Source organism: Equus quagga, unplaced genomic scaffold (genome assembly GCF_021613505.1).
Source record: "Equus quagga isolate Etosha38 unplaced genomic scaffold, UCLA_HA_Equagga_1.0 146_RagTag, whole genome shotgun sequence".
Classification (NCBI taxonomy): Eukaryota; Metazoa; Chordata; class Mammalia; order Perissodactyla; family Equidae; genus Equus; species Equus quagga.
Window position 1 is genome coordinate 9200616 of NW_025796728.1, and position 23316 is coordinate 9223931.

The window sequence follows — 23316 nt, forward strand, 5'->3', positions numbered from 1 at the left end:
AATCTGAAAAAGCCGAGCTCATAGAAACAGAGCATAGAGTGATAGTTACCAGAGGCTGGGGGGGTTGGGAGAATAGGGGAAATGTTTAAGGGCACAAACTTGTAACCAGTAGATAAATCAGTCCTGGAGATCTGATGCACAGCATGGTGATTATAGTCAACAGTACTGTAAACTTCAAAGTTGCTAAGAGACTAGATCCTTATTGTTCCCACAAGAAAAAAGAAATGATAACTAAGTGACACGATAGAGGTGTTAGCTATCGCTCAGGTGGTATTCATATTGCAATATGTAAATTTATCAAACCAACACATTGTACACCTTAAAACTTACATGATGTTATATATCAATTGTATCTCAATTTTTTTTAATTAATTGATTAATTTAAAAATAATTTCAGTTGACTTTAAGAGACCCTCAGACTAAAAATTGCTTGATTAAGACTATGTTTTGCTATTGAACCAACACATTCCTAACCCGGATCTCTAGCCAGACAGTGCTTTAGTTCACCTTCTCAGGGCACAGAGCAGAAATGTGTCCCTTTGGATTCCATTACAATCTCTCATCCACTCAGCAGACTTGCTGCTCAGGAAGGGGGTAGACAGGTCCCCACCTGGGGCCCACTTTTCTGCTTCAGCCACGTTACCAATGGTCAGTTTGACCAGCAAGCGACCCCTGTCTCTAGCAAATCTGGAAAGTTGGCTCATGTAAATCACACATGGAACCTAGAACCAAGAATTTATGATTTCTCAAAAGGCCCTTCTCCTGAGGGCTTGACTTTTTTTTCAGAGCTGTGAGTTCAGATGAGAGCTATAGCAACCTAAGGCTTATTTTTATAGAAAGCCTACAATTTTTTCCCTCTTCACTAATGGTATAGATCAGTGTCACTTAGTAAAGAAAATAAAATCCTATATGAAGCTCATCTCTCCTGCTTCAGATATTCTTATACATCTCTGCCACGTTTTGGTTGAGATCTAGAAACGATGAAATGGATGGACACCCAATGTGGACCTGCATCATTCGGCAATGGTAGAGAGTGAGCAGAGAAGGAAACTAGCCTTTCTCTGATTCCAGCCATGTGCTGGGCTCCCTACTGGGTGCTCTCCGTGCAGCAGGTCATCTGATTCTCAGAACAAACCTGCAACAGAGGTGATGTGTTTTTTCCCGTTTTACAGATGAGGAAACTGAGATTCAAGGAACCTAAGTCACTTTCATAAAATTACAGATCTATTGTGTGGATAAACTAAAATTTGACTGTGGCTGAGGCAGACTCTAAAGCCCGTGCTCTTTCTGATTAAATAATGATGATGATAGCTGATGTTCATTGAGTATGTAGTATGGACGGGACACAGACATCCCAAGGTGGTCTGGGGCCATTATCCACAAGCTCAGTTTCCTGTCTTTAGACCCAGCCAGCACCTCTGTAAATGGCTGCAGCAAACACCCATGTGGTGTTACCACTGTTCTCTTCTCCCACAAGCCCCGGGAGGTCCATTCTCACATTTCTCCTGTTTTCAGTTGGAGCTGGGGCACAGCATGTTAGGTGACCTGCCCACAGTTCTGTGGCTGGTAAATGGTGGACCTGAGATTTGAACCCAAGCAGTCTGGCTTCCCAGCCCAAGCCTTTAATCTCTGAGCTGTCCTGTCTTGCATGGAGGTGGGCCTTCCTATGGCCTTGTAAACAGGCATTTGGTTTGGTTCTCCAATTCCCGGTGCGATGGTTGTGGTGGGAGTTCTGTACCATAAGCTCAAGTTTGCCCGAAGACGTGCAACTGTTTTAAAGATTGAGAGGGAAAATAAAATGTTTTTGTGTGTGTGTGTGTTTTGTTTTTTGGTTTTGTTTGTATGTGTGGGTTTTTTGGTTTGTTTTTTGTGTTTTTTTTTTTTACTGGAGTACCCAAGCAGTTGACTCCCAGTAAATGACAAAAGAGCAAAAACCAGCCAGAGTCTTTGTCCCTCATGCAGGGTCATGCTCCAAGGGGAACGAGTGTAAAGTAGGAGCTAGAATACCTCAGTTCTGTCAGATGAGCTGTGTGACTTTGAATAAGTTGTTTAACCTGTCTGAACATCGCTTTTCTCATCTGTAAAATGAGACGGTGTTAATGCTAGTCTGGGAAACTCATAGTGTTATTGTGAGGACCAAATAAGATGTTAGAAAAGTTTGATAACTCTACGGTCCTAGCTAAATATAGTGTATGATTTTGGTCTTCCAAGAGTTTCTTTAAAAAATTCTGATGTAATGGTTCCCAACAGTCCCATTGGTCATGGTGAGTTACTGGTTTTGCTGCTGTGTGGATAAAGTCACCTGGAGGTGGTGGTGGTGGTGGGGGGCGGTTTGAGCCCAGTCCCAGGTATGCCATCTCTAAGGCCACGTCCCTCTCTCTCTAATCCCTGAGTTTGGGAATCATTTTAGCAGTTGGACTATTATGATGCCTCAGAGCTTAAGTTAAGCAGCATAAGTTTCTTTTTCTCAGACCTCAGAAAAAATTAAAATGGGGAATATCTGGTAACACACTGGTTGTTAATGAAAATGCGGATAGTCCCAGCTTGTGGAAACTGTGTGAGAAGTTTTAATCTAATTTCTGTAAAGGAAACAGTGACGACATGTACAACGAATTTCCTCTATGCCAATGGGATTGAGTGTTTGTTGACTCATCTTATAGACAAAACAAGCCTTGAATCAGTTTTTTGGCTGGTTGCATTTCGTGTTTGTGTGATTTTTCGCTTTACAGAGAACAGATTGCTCTCCCCTTTTCCTTTGTGTTAGGGCACGTTTTTCTAAAGCGTTCATCAATTCACAGTTCCTCTGTGGTTCAGCTGGAACGGAGCGCCTGGGTCCAGTGCCCCAAGTCCTCGTTCCTTTCCTGGTGCCCCCGGTGAAGCCCATTCTGGGCTCAGCCTCCAGAGTCTTGGTTGAAAAGATTTGGGCTTTAGTCACCAGGGGCTTTATCCTAGGTTAAAGTAAGGGCAAAAAAAACCTTACTCCAAAGTTCTATGTAAATAGTAATCAACCCCCAAGTTGTCCTCGTTTTGCAGGAAACTGTTGATTGTTTGCTCGCTGCTTGTGTGGTCTGCCACTTCTCCCCAGCCTGTACTGTGATTTTCAGAGTCACAAGGACGGCCAAAGAATGGAAGACTGCAGCAGAATCTGGCCTTTAAGAGGATTAAAGCTCTCTTACTGTCAGAGAGATAAGACAGTTGATAAATAGTGTAGCATCTATAAAACATTTCCCCTGAAATCTTTTTTTTAAACTTATTAAAAAGTTAACACGGGGGAAAAGTTGACACAGGGAGCTAAGAATTTCGCAGGGGCACACAAGCATAGTTGGGCGTCGCATTAAATGCAGAGCAGCTTCCCATTCTGCTCGAGTTCATTGTGGACCTCTCTCCGTGAAAGGTACACAGGCTGCAGAGATGAGCATGCGCCTGTGCTGAGCAGCTGTGTTAGCGGGGTGACGCCGTGCCAGCTAGTCCCCTTCCCACCGGAGTCATCGGTGTAGAATTAAGAAAATCTGCACTGGCCAGCCCGGGGGCATGTCACATTGCTAATATGTGAAGATGTTCTGAAGACGTAAAAGTAGTATTTTGTGTCCTCGTCTGTGTGCTCAGGTGTGAACTGCCCTCCTCTCCTTCAAGATGTAAAAGACTCTTCCCAAAGCAATTTGGAAAATGGGATGGTTGAGGCTCTAATGTGTTGTTGTGGAATGAGTTTCACAGAGATTGCATTTTCCCAACAGGATCATAACCTAGATACAGAATAAACCTGGTGACTCTGGTGTAGTCATCTCTGTTGAAACAGGAAGGTCCCTGGGGACAATTAACTCATCACCCTGTTTTTAAAGCTTCGCCCCAGGAATAAAGAGCCCACAGCCCCCTCGGTAGAGGGTTCCTGGTTTTAATCTCTCTTCCCTAAGAAGTTCACTAGTACTGCTCTCCAAATTCTCCTTGGAATTCCAAAGCCCGTATCTCTTCTAGAAGGACAACTTTTGGTTGGCATTTTCCCCAAACTCATTCAATACTTCAAGATGACCCTTCTCATTCTTCTCTGAGAAAATTAATCTGGACTCCTGCCACCTTTCTTTATAATTTGTAGGACTCATATTGCTTTGATTAGTTTGGGTGATTTTTCTCTGGATACACTGCCTCTTCTCATTAGAAGAAAAATTAATCAGCTATTAAGTGGTGATGATGCCCTTGGCACTTACCTAGGCATTGTGGGATATGAAAAAAAATACACGGGGCGTCTCACCTCAAACGGCTCCTGGGAGAGGCTGCAGGGGGTGGTGGAAGGGCTACTGTGTTGAGAATCAGGAGACCCCACTGCTCATCCATACCTACCACTCATGGCTGGGAGACCTTGTGCAGGTCACTTCCCCTTGATGGGCCTCATTGATCAAGCAAAGAGGACAAAAAAAGCTTTGAGTTCAGTTCAGAAAGCAAGACTCAGAGGCTAATTGGGGAGCTGGAATTACTCTCAAGAATAGCAGAGCATTAAGAGATGTGCAACTTAGTATCTGTCATAGGAGTTCAGGAAAAGGAGAAGTGAGTTTGGGAATGAGGCTTCTTGAATTTGAGACAGCAATCTCTGGCCCAAATCACTGCATTCTGGGGACAGAGTCCCAGTTGTCCCACAGGTGGCAGTAATGAGCCCCAGGCAACAGCAGGAGCTGCTCTGGCTTCATCCCAGTCTGGGAGTCCGACCTGTTGAGGGAGCCTGCAAAAGTCTGCAGTGTGGCCAAGCCCCAAGGCCATGGTGCCAAGGCCAGCCGGCTGTGTACGCTGGATAATACTAAGTTCTTCTCCCTTTCCTCTGACCCATCCCAGCACATTCTCCTCATCCAGGGCTTCTCCTCTCTGTGCCTGTCTCTGACAAGGCTTGCCTCCGCTAACTCCTTACTTCCTTATGCCTCATTACCATCTCAAGGCTTTGTGACAGGATCCAAGAGGAGCAGAGTCACTTCTCCTCTTGGACTTTAGGGAATCCGTTGCCTTGCAACACTCTCTGGGCCCTCCTCTCCTTGGTCATTTTGTGTAGTCACCAGGGGTGGTCAGTCATGCTTGCTCTTAGAATGCTTCTCTGTTTCTGGAGCTACTGGGCTTCCCTAAGCCTCCTTCTAGTCCTCGTTCCTTGTGTCCAGACACACACAAGTTAAAACCTGATTAAACTTAAGGCACAGGTGTATTACCTACTGGGAGCAGAAACCGACTGTGTAAGTTGACACGGGCCAAAGCTGTTTCGTTTGAATAGAAACATCATCTTGCATTTTGAAAAGCTAATACAGGATAAGAGCTGCCAATCTCCACGTGAAGAACAAAGTGGGAATTTGCTTCCTTAGGAACACGACGTGTATTTCTACAACAGGCTGACCAGTGGCAGCACTTGCTTTGCTCCTGCTTGTGAGGAGAAGCCACCAGGGGTCTCTTCGGTCTGTCTTCAGATGAAGTCTGGGATATATCTGTTCCTCAGATACTTTGTCATCTCAGGGAGTAGAGGTTTAGCCTTTATTCTAGTCTGTTGCTGAAAATATCCTTCTTTGTAGTGTCTCAGCTCTGTGTACATACATTCTTACCCTAAGAATCCAATATACCTAATTTAAAGCAAGTTCTTTAAAACAACTACTAAAAATGTTTATTTCTTCTTGAATTGCCATAAAATCTTGGAAGAGCGTCTCTTCATATTCAATTCATCTTTGCATTCCACAGTCAGTTCCAGCTGGTCAGGGACCATTTCAGTCAGTGGTGGTTCCTAAGGGGACCCTTTAGAGACAGCCATCCGCACCCGCCCCGGTCCACGCAAGACAGACACTCATTCTTGTGAGCTCTGGGGAATGCTCTCGGGACTTGGGTTTACTCATTTGTGAAATGAAATACTTGGGTTCTGGGGTCCCCAGAGCCTCATGTTCCGGGTTTCTGTGCTGTAGTTAAATGCTCTTCCCATGTGAGTACCATGTGGACTTCTGGGAGTCAGCTTCCAGGACTGGACCCTCATAAATAGGGCTGGTAACAGCAGTGCTTTTAGTTGTGGTCTTTGTAGGTCTTCGTACTTTATGAGCTCACCGAGTTCGTCTCAGATACTTTGCAAAAAGTTGCAGATTTTTCATTTCTAGGTGTGTAGTGCAATGAAACCTTTCTTATAAACCAACAATAAAAAATACAGTCCATCACAATGATGATAGTAATTATGGCTGACTTTTACCAGGCTCCAGGTACTGCTCAAAGCCTGCTTTACACGCGGGAACTCATTTAACCCTTTCAGCACTCAGCGTCTGTGATTTGGGGCAGGGATGCTGCAGAACAAGTCCCTGCCTTCGTGTAATTTACATTCCAGTGCGGGGGGGGGGGGGGGGGGGGGGGGGGGGGGGGGGGGAGAGGCGGCAAATCACAGGAATGCAGTTTTATAAGTACATTGGATGAAAGTCCTTGCTGTGGAGAAAAATAAAGTAGGGAAGAGAGCTAGATAGTGCTGGGAGGGGCTGCAGTTTTTAATAGTCAGGGAAGGCCTCCTGAGCAGGTGACACTGAGGAAGATGTGAGGGAGGGAACCAGACTGGGAAGCCCAGGGTGAGTGCGTGCCTGGAGGAAGAAAGATGTGGCTGGAGCAGCGTGAGTGATCACTGGGGACAGGATAGGATCAAATGTGCTGGAGGCATTTCACAGTTGGAGATGTCCTGAGAGATCTTTTAGCCCTAACACTTCTCCTTTTTCAACCCCCCTCTTCTTCTCTCTCATTTATTACATGAGGACAGTGAGGCCCAGACAAATCAGGTGACATCCTGAAGGTCACCGGTAGCAGACCAGGACAAGATCCCAGGGTTTCAGGGTTCCTAGTTCCACCTACACCCTCCCACACCTAGCTCCTGAGAGCTTACAGGGAATTAAGCCCGCCTCCACTATGCCGTGCTCCTCCATCCTTGCTCTGGGATGAAGGGTAGATTCAGTCGATTCTCGTTGTTTGCGGTGGCTCGATAACGTTCCATAAGGTGCTGCCAACACTGAATTAGCAAATACTGAAGCACTGCTCCTAAGGGAAATACAGGGTCAGGTTTCTGGAAGCCTCTGGCCACAACATTTTCATCAAGCTATCAATACATCACCTTATTTTATGTGTGTTGCTGTTTAAAGACACCGTATTTAATATATGTTGTTGATTCATTAACGTTGAGCTCACAGCCAACGGCACGGTAACTCATGCCTGAACGAAGCTTCTCTAACACGTTTTCTCCATAAGGCTGTGAGGCAGCCTTCTTGCCCTTAGGAACACCGGGCAGCAATTCAGCACTTCACTTGGGGGCCATTTTTAATACCAAAATCCCCAACAAAAAGCACCAAAGTGCAAAAAATGAGGTGCTAAGTAGATCCCGAAAAGGACACTTGTTTACAGTATGAGAACTGAAATAAGAAGGCAGAGAGTTGCCTCGTTCAACCTCAGCTGGGAACGTTCACATCAAGCATCTCAGATTTTTGCCACTGTTGACCTGTCGAAGAGTGATCAGAAAAGTGCTCGAGTGTTGGTTTGGGGGTTATAGATAAATTTTAGCAAGTAGCTGAATTTGCAGATATGGAATCCACCAATAATGAGGATTGACTGTATTGGTGCTTGAGCTGTTCAGAGGAAGGACTTTCTTCAAGACCCAAGTGGCGTCATTCTTAGTGGAATCATCTGCTGGGCACGTTTTAGAGTGGAGGGTCAAATTAGTTCTGAACTGCCTCAGATACTGCCTCCTGACTCTGCTTTTGCCTAACTGTTGTTAAGAATACTATTCTGTTTATTCGAGTATTGCATTTTCCAGATTGCAAGTAGACTTGTTAGTAGTTGAGACTGGATATGTAACTTCCCCCTCTCGCCAGTGTCCCAGCTTTGACTGTTCTCTGCTTCCCCAGGTCCCCAGCCCCCAGCCCGATGGGTACAGGCTGTGTCCTAACTTCAGACTCTCTCTGCTCCTTTCTTTGGACCAGCATCTCCTCTCGAGCTCACATGGCCCTCTTGCTTTCCCGAGCAAAATAAAATGGCCTAATTTATGTGCAGAACTTGGGTATTCATTACAGTTTTACTCTAGGCTTACTCTGCAAATAACATTTCTCAACTTTACAGCAGCAGAAATACAATCTATAGTGTAAATCAGCCATGCGGACCATACAACTTGCCATGCAGTCTTTTCCAAGGCTCCCGTAGGGGAAACTAAAATACCATCACACTTCCAGAGAGTAGGAATGGTTCCCCAGGAGTGAAGACATCTGCTGCGTGTGTGCAGGAACAGAAGCGGATCCCGCCATCCCAGCTTCTTGGCCTGGACTTGCACAGCTCTTACTCAGGCTCTGAGAGTGTGGGCTGTGAATGTGATGTTTGCTGCCACAGATTCAGCTTTTGTTGGCGTTCGAGTGTCTCCAGCAGCAGAAGTTCCCTTTTCTGTAACACGTTCACTGTGCTACCAGGAGAAGTTTCTGTGGTTACTGTGAGATCATGATTCTTGGAGATGCTTCGTGGTAACTCTGAGCTGTCCTGGGCCTTGGGCTGCAGTGAGTTGGGGCCATTGGGGGGTGGGGGTGCGGGGCATTCATGATTGGGAGTTTGGTTAGGGGAGTTTGACAGGTGTCCTAGTTGGACATGCCAGGTGTCAGGCTTTAGAAGTCCCTGTTGTGTTTCCACCCTCCCCCACTTCATAAGAGAGCCACCATTTCACATCATAGAAGAAATAGTCTTTTGCGGAAGCTTTTGAATTTTTGAACAGTTAAACAAAGTATTGAGTTGTTTACTTGTTTCTTAGTGCTTGGATAAGTGCAGGAACGGTCCAGATCATACTCTCCAAAGGCTCAGTGGGCCTGTGCCGTGTCTGGAGGATCCCAACTAATGAGTGGGTCCTTGTAGCATGAACATCTTTGTGGTCTGAAGCTCAGAGTCAGGGTCGGGACAGTGGGACATCATGACAATGAGTTGTCTAGATCCCTCTGGCACCTAGAGAGGACATCAGCACAAACGTCCGCTTGGTGGCTCAGCTCCAGGACAGGACTGGGTTCCGCTTAGTGCCCAGGGTGTCGATCAGGAACCAACTAGAAGCTGAGATAGAAGGACTGCAAACACAGCACGCACTCAGGTCATTCCTTGGTCCAGGTGTCCCAGGATCCTTGAAGGCTCCAATCTGCAGGCCTCTGTCAAGGCCCCAGCAGCTAGTGAAGATGGAGCTCTGGATAAGCCTCATCAAGATTGGATTGGGCACTGGGCAGGGATTAGCCCTCTGGAAGGACTGGCCCTCCCGTCTTACAGCGGAGATATTTGGAGGCACATGATAGCCCCTGACCCTAGCACTCATTACCGTCTAAATGGATATTTTTATATAACTTTTCTATCACTAGGCATGGCCTTGATCAGGATTTGTTGATAATTTAGAGCTAATCATAATAGCAGCTAACACACTGAATGCTTATCATGTACCATTTCTGAGCACATTAGATGTACGATACCATTTATTGCTCCCAGTGTTCCTTAGGATATAAGTACTACCATTGTCTCCATTTTACAGATTAGAAAGCTGAGGCACAGGGCAGATCAGTAACTTGCCCTGCGTCACTCAGGAATTAAGGGGGCAGCAGGGATTCACACCTGGTACTCTGGCTTCAAAGTCTAGGCTACATATATTTTTCTGTAGTAAAAATGGCTATACCAGGCTCTCTGCAAGGGCGGGGTTCTCCCTGCAAGGATGCAGGGACTGAGGATGATTAACCTGCCGTGGGCACAGCCAGAGAGCAGTGGTCCAGGATTCCCACCCCGATCTGGTCCACTCTTGCCATAGCACCTCAGTCAGTCTTCTTTTGACAAATATTGAGCATGTAGCATGTGCCGGGCCCTCTTTTGGGTGGTGGGCGTTTAGAGGTCCACAGCACAGGCCTGATCTCAAGGACTTCTTGGGATTGAGTATTCCTGGTTATAGAACAACTAACGTAGAATAAAGAATAGTTGGATCAAGACTAGGCCTAGGATCCATCTGGTCCTCAGCTGTGTCACTTTGCTGACCTTCACCGAGCTGGTTTCCTCTTCTGTAAAATCAAGATAATAATCCACCTTAAGGATTAAACCTCAGGTCAAATTCTAGCTGCTGCTTATTTACTGTGTGATCTTGGGCAATTCCGCTAAGTTCTCTCCAAACCTCAGTTTCTCATGTATAAAATAAGAAACCCTGCTTGTAGGGTTGTGAGAACGTGGGCTACATGTTGTAAAGCATGTGTAGCGTTAGATTCAGCACAGAGTAAAGACTCGAAAAATGGTCACTGCTAGAAAGGTGACCATGATTACATGTGAAGATGTCTAATGCGATATACCTGCAAGTTTATGTTTAAATGTGCACAGACACATAATTTGTTCTGTGACCTTCTGGATACATGGGGCCAAGGCTCTTGGTTGAACCCTCCTCCACTCAACTTTTCCATTGATAAAAATAGGCCTCATAATGCCAGCCTGGTTCCTGGGCAGGAAATGACTAATGCAATTATCTGTTTATGTACTAAATCACAACCCGGAGGTCTGTCTCTGGCACCAGCGATGAATCTCCCAGGGTCCTGGCCATTAAGATGTTGAAGCGGGCTCCTCTGCTTGCCTCTTTGCTCATCAGCCTGCAGTGGGCTGGGCTGGTTATTAAAAACTGGAGTGGATTTCCTCCAGAGAATGAATCCTCTTGTTAGCGAACCTGAGCATCCGGTCAGACTTACATTTCTCTCTGTAAGTTAATAAGTTGACATTCAGGTTTTTACTTTTAAATATATATAAATTGTTCATGGTGTGGTGAGGATTTACCCTACTCAGCAGATTAATGGGAGTCGCTGTGGAGCAGGCATCGTAAATGATTTGTCATTGCCATGAACCACTGGACTTTCCCTAAGGGCAGAAAGCCTTTCGTTTAAGAGACGGAGCAGGACTCTGGCTGAGGAAGCCCAGAGGCCTCAGCCCCACTCTGAGCTGCCCCTGGGCCCATCCCACGGGTTGTCCCTGAACTTAAGAACCCTCAGCCTTCCCAGAACACAGTGGGAACCGCAGTGCTATGGCCTGTAGGGATAAGAGCACAGGAAACAGGCATTTGATTGCAGGTGTATTTCCTTCACCTCCATGGGGACATCTACCTCCAGTGATCTGTTACCAAGAGTTGGGGGTTGAGGAGGGTGGCATGGAGAGAGCCAAGGAAGGATGGAAGGAAGGAAAGACAGGTGATGGCGCCCCCTGGTGGACAGTGTGTGAGGGCACCCAGGCCGCCTCAGGGCTAGTTAGTGCCTGGGGTGGAGGCTCTGATATACCTCTGAGAAGTCTCAGGGCCAGCCTGGAGCAAGAAATCTAGACCTAGGGGACTTCGAGGTACTCATTCCATATCCAGGCAGTATTTTCTTCTCCTCAGGGTGCTTCTGGCCTTGAATTCTCTGGGCCTCTTTAGAATGGGACCAGGTCTCCCTGACCTCTGGTGTCAGCCTGGCCTAGCTGTGAAGTACCTAAGATGAGGGGAGGGGTTGTGCATGCATGTCACACGAGTGATTGTAGGTCCTCTCTGAGGTCCCCAGGGGTAGCATGAGGTATGCCTGCCCTCTCTCTCTCTCCTTTATGAATACCAGCATCGTTGCCACTCCGAGGAGGCAGTGTGGCTTGGTGACAGGAGTTTATCAGCACATAAACTTGGTTTGAATGCCAGCTCCACCATATGCTAGCTGGTCCCCTTAAGTTTATACACCACTGTATTAGTCTGCTCAGGCTGCCGTAACAAAATAGCACAGATTGGGTGGCTTAAATGACAGAATTTTTTTTCTCACAGTTCTGGAGGCTGGAAGTGCAACATCAAGGTGTTGATAGGTTTGGTTTCTTCCATGGCCTCTGTCCTTGGCTTGCAGATGGCCATCTTCTTGCTGTGTCCTCACTTGGTCTTTTCTCTGTGTTCACGCATCCCTGATGTCTCTTTCTCTTCTTATAAGAACTCTAGGCCTATTGGATTAGGCCCCGATCCTTATGACCTCATTTAACCTTACTTTAAAGGCCCTGTCTCCAGATAACAGCCATGCTGGGGGTTAGGACATCAACATATGAATTCTGAAGGGACACAGTTCAGTCCGTAAAAACCACCCTGTGCCTCAGTTTCCTCATCTGTAAAATAAGAATAGTAATAACATCTATCTCTTATGTTGCCATATGGATTAAGTAAGTTGATTAAATATGTAAAAGAAAGTATCTGGCGTATACATACCTGTCCCCTGTTCCTGGCATAGGAGTCCTAAAACCCTTATAGTTTCCTAATTGATAGGAGCATCTTTTGTTCTAATATTTGGTCTTTGACCTCGTTTCCCAACACAGGGTTCCTAAATCCCTTGGAATTTCCTGGGTGGTAGCAGTGTCTTTTGTTCTAATGATTGATCCTTGGTGGGCTCCTGGATGGAAACTGGTCACCAGAATGACCAAGCCGTGATTAGAAGCTTGGAATTTTCAGCCCCATTCTCTAGAGAGGAGAGAGGGGCTAGAAATGGAGTTAATGACCCATCATGCCTGTGTGATAAAGCCTGCATAAAAATCCCAAAAAGTACGTGGTTCGGAGAGCTTCTGAGCTGGTGGACATGGGGAGGTGCTGGGAGAGCAATGTGTCCAGAAGCTGCATCCTCCTCCCCACATAGCTTGCCCTCTTCCGTCTGGGTGTTCCTGAATTACAGCCTTTTATAATAAACCAGTGATCTAGTAAATAAAATGTTTGCCCCGGTTCTGTGAGGCACTCTAGAAAATTAATTGAACCCAAAGAGGAGGTCGTGGGAACCTCTGATCTATATAGCCCATTGTCAGAAGCACAGGTGACAGCCTGGCCTTGTGATTGGCGTCTGAAGTGGGAGGACAGTCTTGTGGACTGAGCCCTTAACCTGTGGGATCTGATGCTATCTCCAGATAGTGTCAGAATTGAGTTGAATTGTAGGGACACCAGCAGGTGTTGTAGAGAATTGCTTGGTGTGGGGAAAAGCCTCCCCACATTTGGTGACCAGAATGTTCTGTGTGAGGAGTAACAGAGACACACAAGACAAGTGAGCTTATCCTACTCAGCGTGTAATGTGTACAGACACTCCTAATGAATGCGTGTGTGTGACACTCTTGTCTGCCACCTCAGTCTTCCCCCACTCCCACCCCCTCCTTGCCGCCACATTGACAAATGTTAGGACTAAGTATGACTGCCACAGAACCCCAAGCCAGGTTTTTCAGAATGTTTTATGAAACCTTTAACTTGCCAGGCTTCCTTTAGGAGTCTGTTTTCTCTTCTCAAAAATAAGGGGAATACCTCTTTGACTTGGTTGTGAGAATTAAACTGAATTAATCAGATAACTAATAAAGCACCTCTAACATAGGAGCTCCATAAATGGAAATTCCCTCCCTCCTCATTCTAATTCTGAAATCCCCTCTCCTAAGAGCTAGTGAGAATACATATTGACGTCATGAGTTCATTGCCACACAAAAGTGCATATCTTGTGTCTTGAATGAAAAGCCAAACACATTGATGTCATGATTTCAGTGCTGCGCAAACTGGATCTTAAATTAAAGCCTAAATCTTGGGCAGTGGCACTGTCCCACTCCCCACTGTGGCCTCCGACCATCAGCCTTTGTGCACCTCCTCCCCCCCCTCCCTCCTGCCGCTTGAGGGGACAGGAAGGAGCCCAGGCTACTGCCCACCCAGTTGGACTGTCTCATCCTTCCCAGAGAGACCTCTCAGGGAGAAAGGATGGGGAGTGTTTGTTTCCCCTGAATTAGAGTGTTCGGGAAGCAAAGACTCACCAGCGACAGTTAAATATTTAAAGTACGTGCAGAACCACGTCTCGGTCCACTCCAGTGTGACCACCCTCGCGCATTCTCTCCAGCACATCGATGGTTCAAACCTCGGTTCCTGTAAATCTCAGAGTGATTGCTTTTCTCAGTGTGTGGTGGCGAGTCAGCGAGCGCCTTCTATACAGCAGAGGGAGCAGTTGAGGAACAGCCATTGCAGGCAGGGGCTGACTCGGGAAAGACACCGAGAGGGAGAAATAAAGACGCGTCTGCTTTGAAAGAATCCTTCCATTTTCATTTAAGGATTTAAAATCACTGAAGCCTTTAACCTCGGAAACCTGCATGGCTCCACGTGGCGTGTGAGGGAAGATTGAAAGCACTGCTTCTTAACTGTGAAACATCTTCCCCCTTCTTGTGCTAAATAACTTAGCTTTGAGTCCCTATAATTGTGCATGCTCTGAGGCATTTCCCAAATATAGGAAACACGGTGGGAATTCCTGCCCCCTGACCTTGCAAGTTTCCAGAGCATTTGCTAGGGATGGAGCCTATTATTTACTAGAGACAGAGGTGACCCAGCTGGGAACCAGCCTCCGTGAACCGACCAGCCGGTAGTGGGGCGAGTAGATAGGCGAGGAGATGGATGTCATAGACAGTGCTTCAATTATAGATCAGTCCTTAGTGCCTGGCACCTTGTGAGCATGCCGTGGATGTGAGCTGTAATTATGACTGTCCTCTGTGTGGAAGAGCCCGTCAGCATAGAATGTTAGCATAGGGTGTACTTTTCCAGTAGGGTTGTCTTGTTCTAAAAAATAGGAAGGGAAGAGAATTAAGTAAATGGCACTAGTGGGCCCAGGGCCCCAAGGGGCCAAGCATCTTGTTTTCTGCCCAAATGCTCACTGTGTTGCCCACAGTTGAAGAGAAACAGCAGGAACAGCAGAAGCCGTCATTGAGGTCAGTTTAGAAATGCTCCTGGGTCCCCCTGGCTGCCGAGGTCGTTGCCACGCTGAAAAATTAATCAGCCTGATTCCTTGCTTCAGCCGCATGGAGAACTGGGTCACGCTCCACTCCAGAGTCCCCAGACACCTCTCCGGCAGAGCCCACTGAGATGCTGGATTTGGAAAGCATTGCACTGTTTCAAAGAAAAGCAATAGCAAATAAAGTCTAATTTTATTTCAAATTGCGTCAATCACAACAATGACGTATGTTCCTACACGTAATGACCACAAATACCGATTTACTGAAGACTTCCCTGTTATGGAGACAACGTCCAAGGGGAAGATTTTGAACCTTGAAAAGCCTATGCATTTTTAGAACAGACTCTGGGAAAGTCGTTTGAGGTCACAGCCCTTTGCGTCCTGGCTGCTTTATTTCTCAGTGAAATCTGGACGGGTCAGAAGACTGGCCTCTGGGAAGAAATCAGTCCGTGCTGTCTGGTACTGGCAGTCACTGGGAAGTGACAGGGAGAGAGCTGTTCTTAACTCTCAGGGAAATGTCCCAGAATGCCGGATCTCAAAGGCAACGAACGTACCCTAAGTGGCTCTGTTATTCTGGCCACCAATATGAAATAAAAAAGGATGCTATCACTGATCACGTGTGGGCTATATGATTATTAAAAGGTCCTTCTTCCTAGTCACATGTAGCAAGAATACATGCTTTGTTTCCACCTGACCCCAAGAACACGGGTATAAAAGGTCCCCACAGAGCACTTCTGCGTGACTCAGACAGCAGGCAGATCACCACTCCTTAGGATCCAGGTGAGACAGGCTCGAATCCCAGCCCCAAATCCTCTGGAAGTCCGTGCGTCCTCCCCACAGCTCTGCCCATTCCCTGGGGCTTATGTTTGTCTTGGAATGACTTCCTATCTCCACTCTGAGGCTTTTGCCTGTTACTTCTTCTCTGCCCAGCACTTCCCAAGGGGCGGGTACACCCCTCTCTTTAACTCCCCTGAAACGTCCACCATCTCTTTGTCATAGGCTTTTGCTGGAGCATCAAGGGCAATATCGAGGGGGCTTACGTTGAATGAAAAACAGTCACTGGTTTTATAAACTGGGTATAGGACTTCCCTCGTCCTTAGAAGTCATTCAGACACACCTGCCTTCAGAGGTTGTGCTCCCCCAGAGGTTGTGCTGCCCTCAGAGGTTGTGTTCCCAGAGGTTGTGCAGCCTCTTCGTGTTCCCCCTTTTACCCTCTCATACCCATTTCTTCTGTTCTCCCCTAAATTCTGGATCATTTAACTATTTTCCTGATTCTCTTCTCAAAAAAGAACTCTGATGCCAAATAGAAAGCTTTTTCTACCCTCAATGCATGTACCATAATTGACGTCTCGGTGAGTGAGTACTCTGGTAGCCAACCTCCTTGGAATTCTTTTAAAGTACTTCATATTCTCAGAGCCTTTGGAAAGCTCGTGAAAGCTTTGGACCTTCTTTCCATAATATGTGAACCTGCACACAATTGGCATATATTTTCAGTAGGTTTAGAATTTCCTGAAGCCCATTCATGGATCTCCCAGGTCCTCGGCTGGCCCTGTGTCTCGCCCTGCCCCCAGCCACCCAAGGTGCATCCTTAGGGACGTGGGATCACTAGTTGGAGAAACAAAACAGGATTGACTGGCTGGCTGTTGGCAGCCTTCCCTAATCCTGGTGCATTTGGCAGGGATCAGATACCTTGGGAAAACAGTGGCCAGCTTTTCTCAACCATCTCCTTTGGGCCAGGCCCTATAAAGGTACTTGGCATAAACCCTCGTATTTAATCATGCCAGTACCTGGGAGGTCTGTACCATTATCCTCACTGTAGCAGGTGAGGAGACTGAGGCTCACCAAGATTAAGTAACTTGGCCTGGATCACATGGCTAATAAGTGGCCAACCTGGAATTTGATCCCAGGTCAGTGACTTGAAGACCTGGGTCCTAAGACACTATGCTCACTTCCTCTCCCCAGCACACCGTTGTACTTTATGCATCTTGGTTCCTGTCAATGGAGCTGTGTGACCTTTGGTGTCACAGCCAAATGAATATGCCTTTCCAGTTTTTTGAAATACTACTCAGAGCAGAGCGTTTGGTCTGTTTGGTTCATTGACGTATCTCCAGTGCCTGGCATATAGTAGGATTCAGTAGATATTTGTTAAATGTATGAACCCATCCATCCTACAAGGCTCAGCTCGGCAGCACATCCTTCAGGAAGCTGTCCATACTCTCTCTGAGTTAAATACTCCTCCTTCCATGAGCAACCGCCATGCACGGTGCCTCTGTGTCCTGTTATTTCATGTTGCCGTGCTGCAGATTCCCACTTCACATCTGCTCCGTTACAAGTTCTCAAGAGTGGAGCTGTGTCTGACCCATTTCTCGATGTCTCCAGGAACTCATAGGCACCTAATAAATGTTTATTGACTTGAATGCACAGTTGTTATTGTGCTGCAGGGTAATTAGGCTGAAATGGTAAGTAATTCCTATAAATGAGTGTTAATTAGGATTACATTTGTAACACTAGACCAAATTGTAACTTATCTCTATGAACTTTTTGTTGTTGTTTTTGTTAAACTTTATTTTGACACTATTTTTGAACTATTATTTTAAACATTGGACTTTTTTCTTTTCTTTTCTTTTTGCTGAGGAAGATTATCCCTGAGCTAACATCTGTGCCAGTCTTCCTCTACTTTATATATGGGACGCCACTACAGAATGGCTGATGACTGGTATAAGTCCACACCCAGAATCCAAGCCTGCAAACCCGGGCTGCTGGAGCAGAGTGTGCCAAACTTAACCACTGTACCACAGGGCCGGTCCCTTTTTTAGTTTTTTAATATCTTTAATTTAGTGTTGCTGTGGATTCAAGGATCGTTTACCTTTTTGTCATTATCCCTCAGTGGTTATAGAGCACCCACTGTGTTCTGGGCATTGAAGGTGCAGCTTCGTGGACAGTAACTCATTTAAGCCCCATCTTTGCTGCTGTGCACCGAGGCGGGCCCATCTCTGGATGGGGGCGAGGCTTATGCCCCGCTCTCTAGTAACTCCACTTCCCTCATCTGATCTCCCCGTGTCCCATCCTTGTCCTACCTTATGGTGCGGGGACGAGGACCCCCAGTTTTCTGCCAGCATGCTCTCATCTTTCTCGCCCTCCTGAAAGCTCAGGGGGAGGAAAAGTGGAGGGCCTGTGGGAAAACAAAGAATGAAAAGAGAGTCTCCTGGAGCCAGAGAGAAGAGAAGAAAGTGAACATTTGCCGAGGGCCTACGACGTGCCCGCTGCTTTCCCTTCCTCCTTTCCTCTGGATCTCCTGGAAGCTCTGGGAGCCTAGTAGTTGTATCATTTTTTAACTGAGTAAACTTAGATTCGTGGTGGCTGAGCACCACTGATGTGAGTATCAGAATTTGAACCCAGCACCATCTGGCCACAGAACCCGAGGCTTTGCCCTGTTCCGTCCCTCTACGCATGATTGGGACGTCTGTCTCTGTTAATACAGGACTCACAGAAAGAGAGGTTGGAGCAGGATGTGTGTTTCCAACCTAGATATGACAACTTGATTCCAGTGTGGGGGGAAGAGAGAACAGGTGGGAGAGAAGGAGGCCTCAGGCCGAGAGCTGTGTCCCTTCTAAGGCAGCTGTGACCCCATCCCCTTCAGTGCCCGTGATAACCAACAACAGCAACAGGAGCAGCAAACTCTATCCAGTTGATCCTCCCAACATGTGGCAGGCTGTTGTGAGACAGCTGTTTTTAGTATCCACATTTTACAGATGAGGAAGCTGAGGCTCTGAGAGGTGAACTAACTTGCCCAAATAGTAAGTGGCAGTCCTGGTATTTCAACCCAGAGTTCACTTTCAGGACCAGTCTGAGGAAAGCATGACTGTGGGGCCATCTGTCTACAGCAGTGGTTCTCAAAGTGTGGTCCCCAGACCAGCAACGGCAGCATCCCCTGGGAGCTTGTCGGAAATGCAGATTCATGTGTCCTACCCAGACGGACTGAATGAGAGACTCTGGGGATGGGGTCTAGTTTTCTGTGTTTTAACAAAGCCTTCCAGGTGGTGCATTCACATGTAGTATGATCCACACATCTCCTTCACATGTTAGCTTTGGCTGAAATCTGTTAGACCAGAGAAATCTTTGAGATCCACACATAGAAAAGAGTTAAAATTTATCAGTCATCTAGTAAACACTTATTGGGTTTTTACTATACGCCAGGCGCTATGCTAAGCACTTTGCCTGCATCCTCTCATTTAGTCCTCACAGCTATAAAGCTTAGGTAGTTATTATTCCCATTTTACAGATGAAGAAACTGAGACTCTTAGAGACCTGAAGTGACTTCCCCAAAGTCACCAGCTGTTAAGTAGCAAAGTTGCAACTTGAATCCAGATCCATCTGGTGACAGTTCATACTCTGAATCCTTACTCATTTTTGCCCTCTTGCTAAAAAGCTGTTAAAGTATGAACATCAGTTAAAGTGCAAGTTGGGTTTTCTTTTTCCAAAAATTGAGAAAGTACTTTAAAAGTCAGATTGATTAATTTTTTATTAAAGTTTTTTTTGAGGAGGATTAGCCCTGAGCTAACTACTGCCAATCCTGTTTTTTGCTGAGGAAGACTGGTCCTGATCTAACATCCATGCCCATCTTCCTCTACTTTACACGTGGGACGCCTACCACAGCATGGCTTTTGCCAAGCAGTGCCATGTCCACACCTGGGATCCGAACCGGTGAACCCCAAGCCACCAAGAAGCGGAACGTGTGCACTTAACCGCTGCACCACCGGGCCAGCCCCTATTAAATATTTTGATTGAATATTGTGAGCTCTCCCCATACTCTGAAACAAATGTTTATTCCCAGAGCTGACTACATTAAGCATCGTTTTTTCCTGAGATTAAGGAAAAGTGGTGGTGGTTATAAGCCTTCCTGGCCACACGGGGGCAGCACCAAACAGTGCAGGTTGCTCTTTGCCTCTTGGTTCTTTGGGAGGAGGCCGAAGTCGCCGCCTGATAGAGCTGGGTTATTCCCCATACACTCAGTTATTCCCCGTGCACCTGTTACCTCTCACTTTGGCCACGTAGACTGGTGGTGAAGGTTTTCAGATCAGAAACTAAATTACAACAACAGCAGGACTGCACAAGAAAAATTGCTTACGTTCATTGTAATAATGTAGTCAGAGGTCCTGCTTTCTTTTTATCAGCAGGACAAAACAGTATACAGTGGGCCCTCTGTATCCACAGACTCTGCATCTCTGGATTCAATCAGCCTTGAATCCAAAGGACTATGATGGTCACATCTGTACTGAACGTCTACAGGCTTTTTTTCTTGTCATTGTTCCCTAAATAACACAGTATAACAACTATTTACCTATAATTTACATTGCATTAGGTATTACAAGTAGAGATGATTTAAAGTATACAGGAGGATGTGCGTAGGTTATATGCATATACTACCCATTTTATAAAGGGGACTTGAGCATCATGGATTTTGGTATCTGCGGGGGTCCTGGAACCAATCCCCGTTTGACAGGAGGGACGACTATACTTTAATGTACTGTTGTGGGGTTGAGAGATTCCCATTTCTCAGTCAAAAAAGATGCCCTTGATTTTTAGTGAGCTTGTTGAGTTTGAAATCCATGCATTCTTGGAATCAAGGGACAAAAAGCAGCCAGTATTCTTTTTTACCTTCCTTGTTGTTAATAAATTCTTTTGAGTATTCACAGATTATAGGATTTGGCAGTAGGCAACTAGAGGAAGTGGGAAAATGTGTTCATGGCTTCTAGTTTCAAGGGCATATGACCATGCATCCCATACTAATACTGTTGTCTTAGGTTCACACCCACCAGCCTCACCAAGATGCTCTACCATTAGCAGCTTCTGTTGATCTTGAACCCCATTTCCACTTGGACGTATCTCACTATCCTTGATCCAAGCTTCAATTTCCATGCTAGAGGCTGAATACACTGGAATTTTGACTACAGCGACTATGATAATTTATTATCCAAACCAGAACACTTTTGAGAGTAAAAAGAGTTGCTCTTAATAATTTTGCCAGAACAACGAACAAACCAGAGCTATCCTGGGGACAATTGGAACATGTGCTCACACTAATTACAAATCTTCTGCTCCTTTCATTTTCCCCCTTTGATGATTCCACTTAATATTTATGTGGCACTGTGTTCATTTTCTCTTTCATTCAACAAATGCTCATTGATTGTTTTCTATGTGCTGGGCTCTTTACCTGTATTATATTGTTTTCTCCTCTGAGGTAACTATTGTTGTTATTCCCATTTTCACAAATGAAAAAACAAAGTTGAGACTTTGTAAATTGCTTGCCCAAGATCACAGTGCTGGTAAGTCAGAGCTCAGATTCGAATCCAGGCCATACGTACTCTTGAGCCATATATACTCAAAGTTATTGACGTCGCCTACTGTGTTCTTGAGCCTTCTTTATGCCTGGCCCCATCTGACACTGTCCTGCCAGTAAAACCTCAGTCATATAGCAGTGTTTAAGAGTGGGAGCCCAGAAGTCAGACTGTCTGGGTTTGAATCCTGAGTGCTTACTAGCCTTGTGCTTCGCTCACTTTCCTCATCTGTAAAATGGGTACAGTAACTTTGTTTCAACCTCAAAGGCTTGAGGTAGGGAGTGAATGAGTTAATACCTTTGACATTCGAACAATGCCTCGTTTGCTATATTGAATGATACAACCATGCTGTGCTTATTTCCTGCTATTTAGGTAGGTTGGGGTTGTATAAACGTTCTCCAAATCAAGAGAGTTTCTGTTTCTTTTCGAGGCAGGAGGGGGCTGCTGGAGATGGTAGATAACAGCATCAAAATGGCAGGCCAGCGGTGGGTGGTGGCATTGTCATTCTACTGACTAAGGACCATGATGGGAAGCGATGAGGGAGGGAGGTGAGTGAGCTACTCCTTGGAGGAAGTGGAAAAGGGGTGCTCATGAGGGCAGAGACCCGGGAAGTTGCGGGTCTTATTAAAACGGGGAACATGTGCTGTGGTGTGCACCTGTGACATACCTGACGTGTCCACCTCGACAATCTCGGTCTGCTCTGGGGCTGAGGAAGCAGAGCTGCAGAAGGGCTAGGCAGACCAGCTAAGAAACGTCCCAGCTGCTGCCTAGAGGCCGGCCCTCAGGTGCTCACAAGCCGGCCCCTGTGCCCGTGGGCATCCTCTTCTCCTTGGAGCAGTTTCACTGCAGCAGATGCACACTGAGGGCATCTCCCAGAACCTCTCCCCAGGACGCAGGGTCCTGAGTAACTCTGCGCTTGTCTCAGGGATGACCTTCTTTTTTTGGTTTGTCTGTAAAAGGCACCGTCTGCACCGTCACACACGGCAGCTGTCCCGCTCCAGGTGGTCACAGTACTTCCCTCTAGGACGTGAGCATCTGCATCCTTTCACCTAAATAGATTGTCTTTGGTATTTTGGTGGTTTTTCCCCTGAGAAAGTATAATTAGCCACTCAGGAAGGAGGCATCCAGTCTGGGCCTGGGGGCTGAGGAGGGGAAAGTTGAACTAGCTGAATGTGCTCACTGTGGGATAGTTGGCTGCATTTTTTCATTTTATTGGGAAGTTTACCTTTGGAAACTTTGTAAGACACTCTTTGGGCGCCAGCCTGTTGGCTCCCGTGGAAGTGTGACCCCTTGTCTTCCCCTCCTGTCCTGGGAAAGTGGTCTCAACCTGCTGTGCAGGTTGAGGGGGACCCCGGGCCACAGAGAGGGGTGATGGACCCGGGCTGCAGGGTGGGCTGAGGGACCTCAGTTGCGGCCGTCTGCGACCCTGGCGATGACCAGCAAGGTGGATGCTGTAGCCGAATTGCCCTCACGTGTCCCATGAATTTCTTTCTTTGTACATCTTTGGATTTTTTACTTGTTACAATACACATATAGTACTCATTATATTTTTTAAAAAATTGAATATCTGAACTTTTTTTTTTTAAAGATTTTATTTTTTCCTTTTTCTCACCAAAGCCCCCCAGTACATAGTTGTATATTCTTCATTGTGGGTCCTTCTAGTTGTGGCATGTGGGACGCCACTTCAGCGTGGTTTGACAAGCAGTGCCATGTCCACGCCCAGGATTCGAACCAACGAAACACTGGGCCGCCTGCAGCGGAGCGCGTGAACTTAACCACTCGGCCACGGGGCCAGCCCCTTGAATATCTGAACTTTGAAAAGGAAGACAAGGAGCATGATCTCAAAATATCTCTAAATGATAAAAGCAGAAATGGAATTTGTGCTTTAAGTTATCTCACAAGGCCATGGTTCTGCAGGCTTTTTGAGGTAGATGCTATCGGACCTGAGACCTATTGTTGTGAAAGCATGAAAGCACACTTTATCCCATTTTCCTTCATTTCTGGGTATTAGAGAATACATTTTGCTTTATTGTTATTAGAAACAAGTACCTAACATGTATTTAATTCATTCTGTTTCCTATTGTCTTTTTCTAGGTGCTCAATGAGTAACAGACCTTATGGGGGTTGTGTTTCTTACTATAAAAAAAAATCTGCCTTATAATAAATAAAGGAGCTTAGGAATTTTTATACCCAACAGCCCCATAATTCTACTTCTAGTAATCTATTCTAAGAAAAAGATCTGAACACAC

The 23316-nt window shown here is 46.2% G+C and overlaps 1 protein-coding gene across 8 annotated transcripts in view; it reads left to right on the forward strand.

Annotated features, from left to right (window-relative positions):
• Positions 1 to 23316, forward strand: part of LOC124232924 (amyloid beta precursor protein binding family B member 2) — a 364177-nt gene that overhangs the window by 263041 nt on the left and 77820 nt on the right. The gene's annotated exons all lie outside the window — the stretch shown is intronic.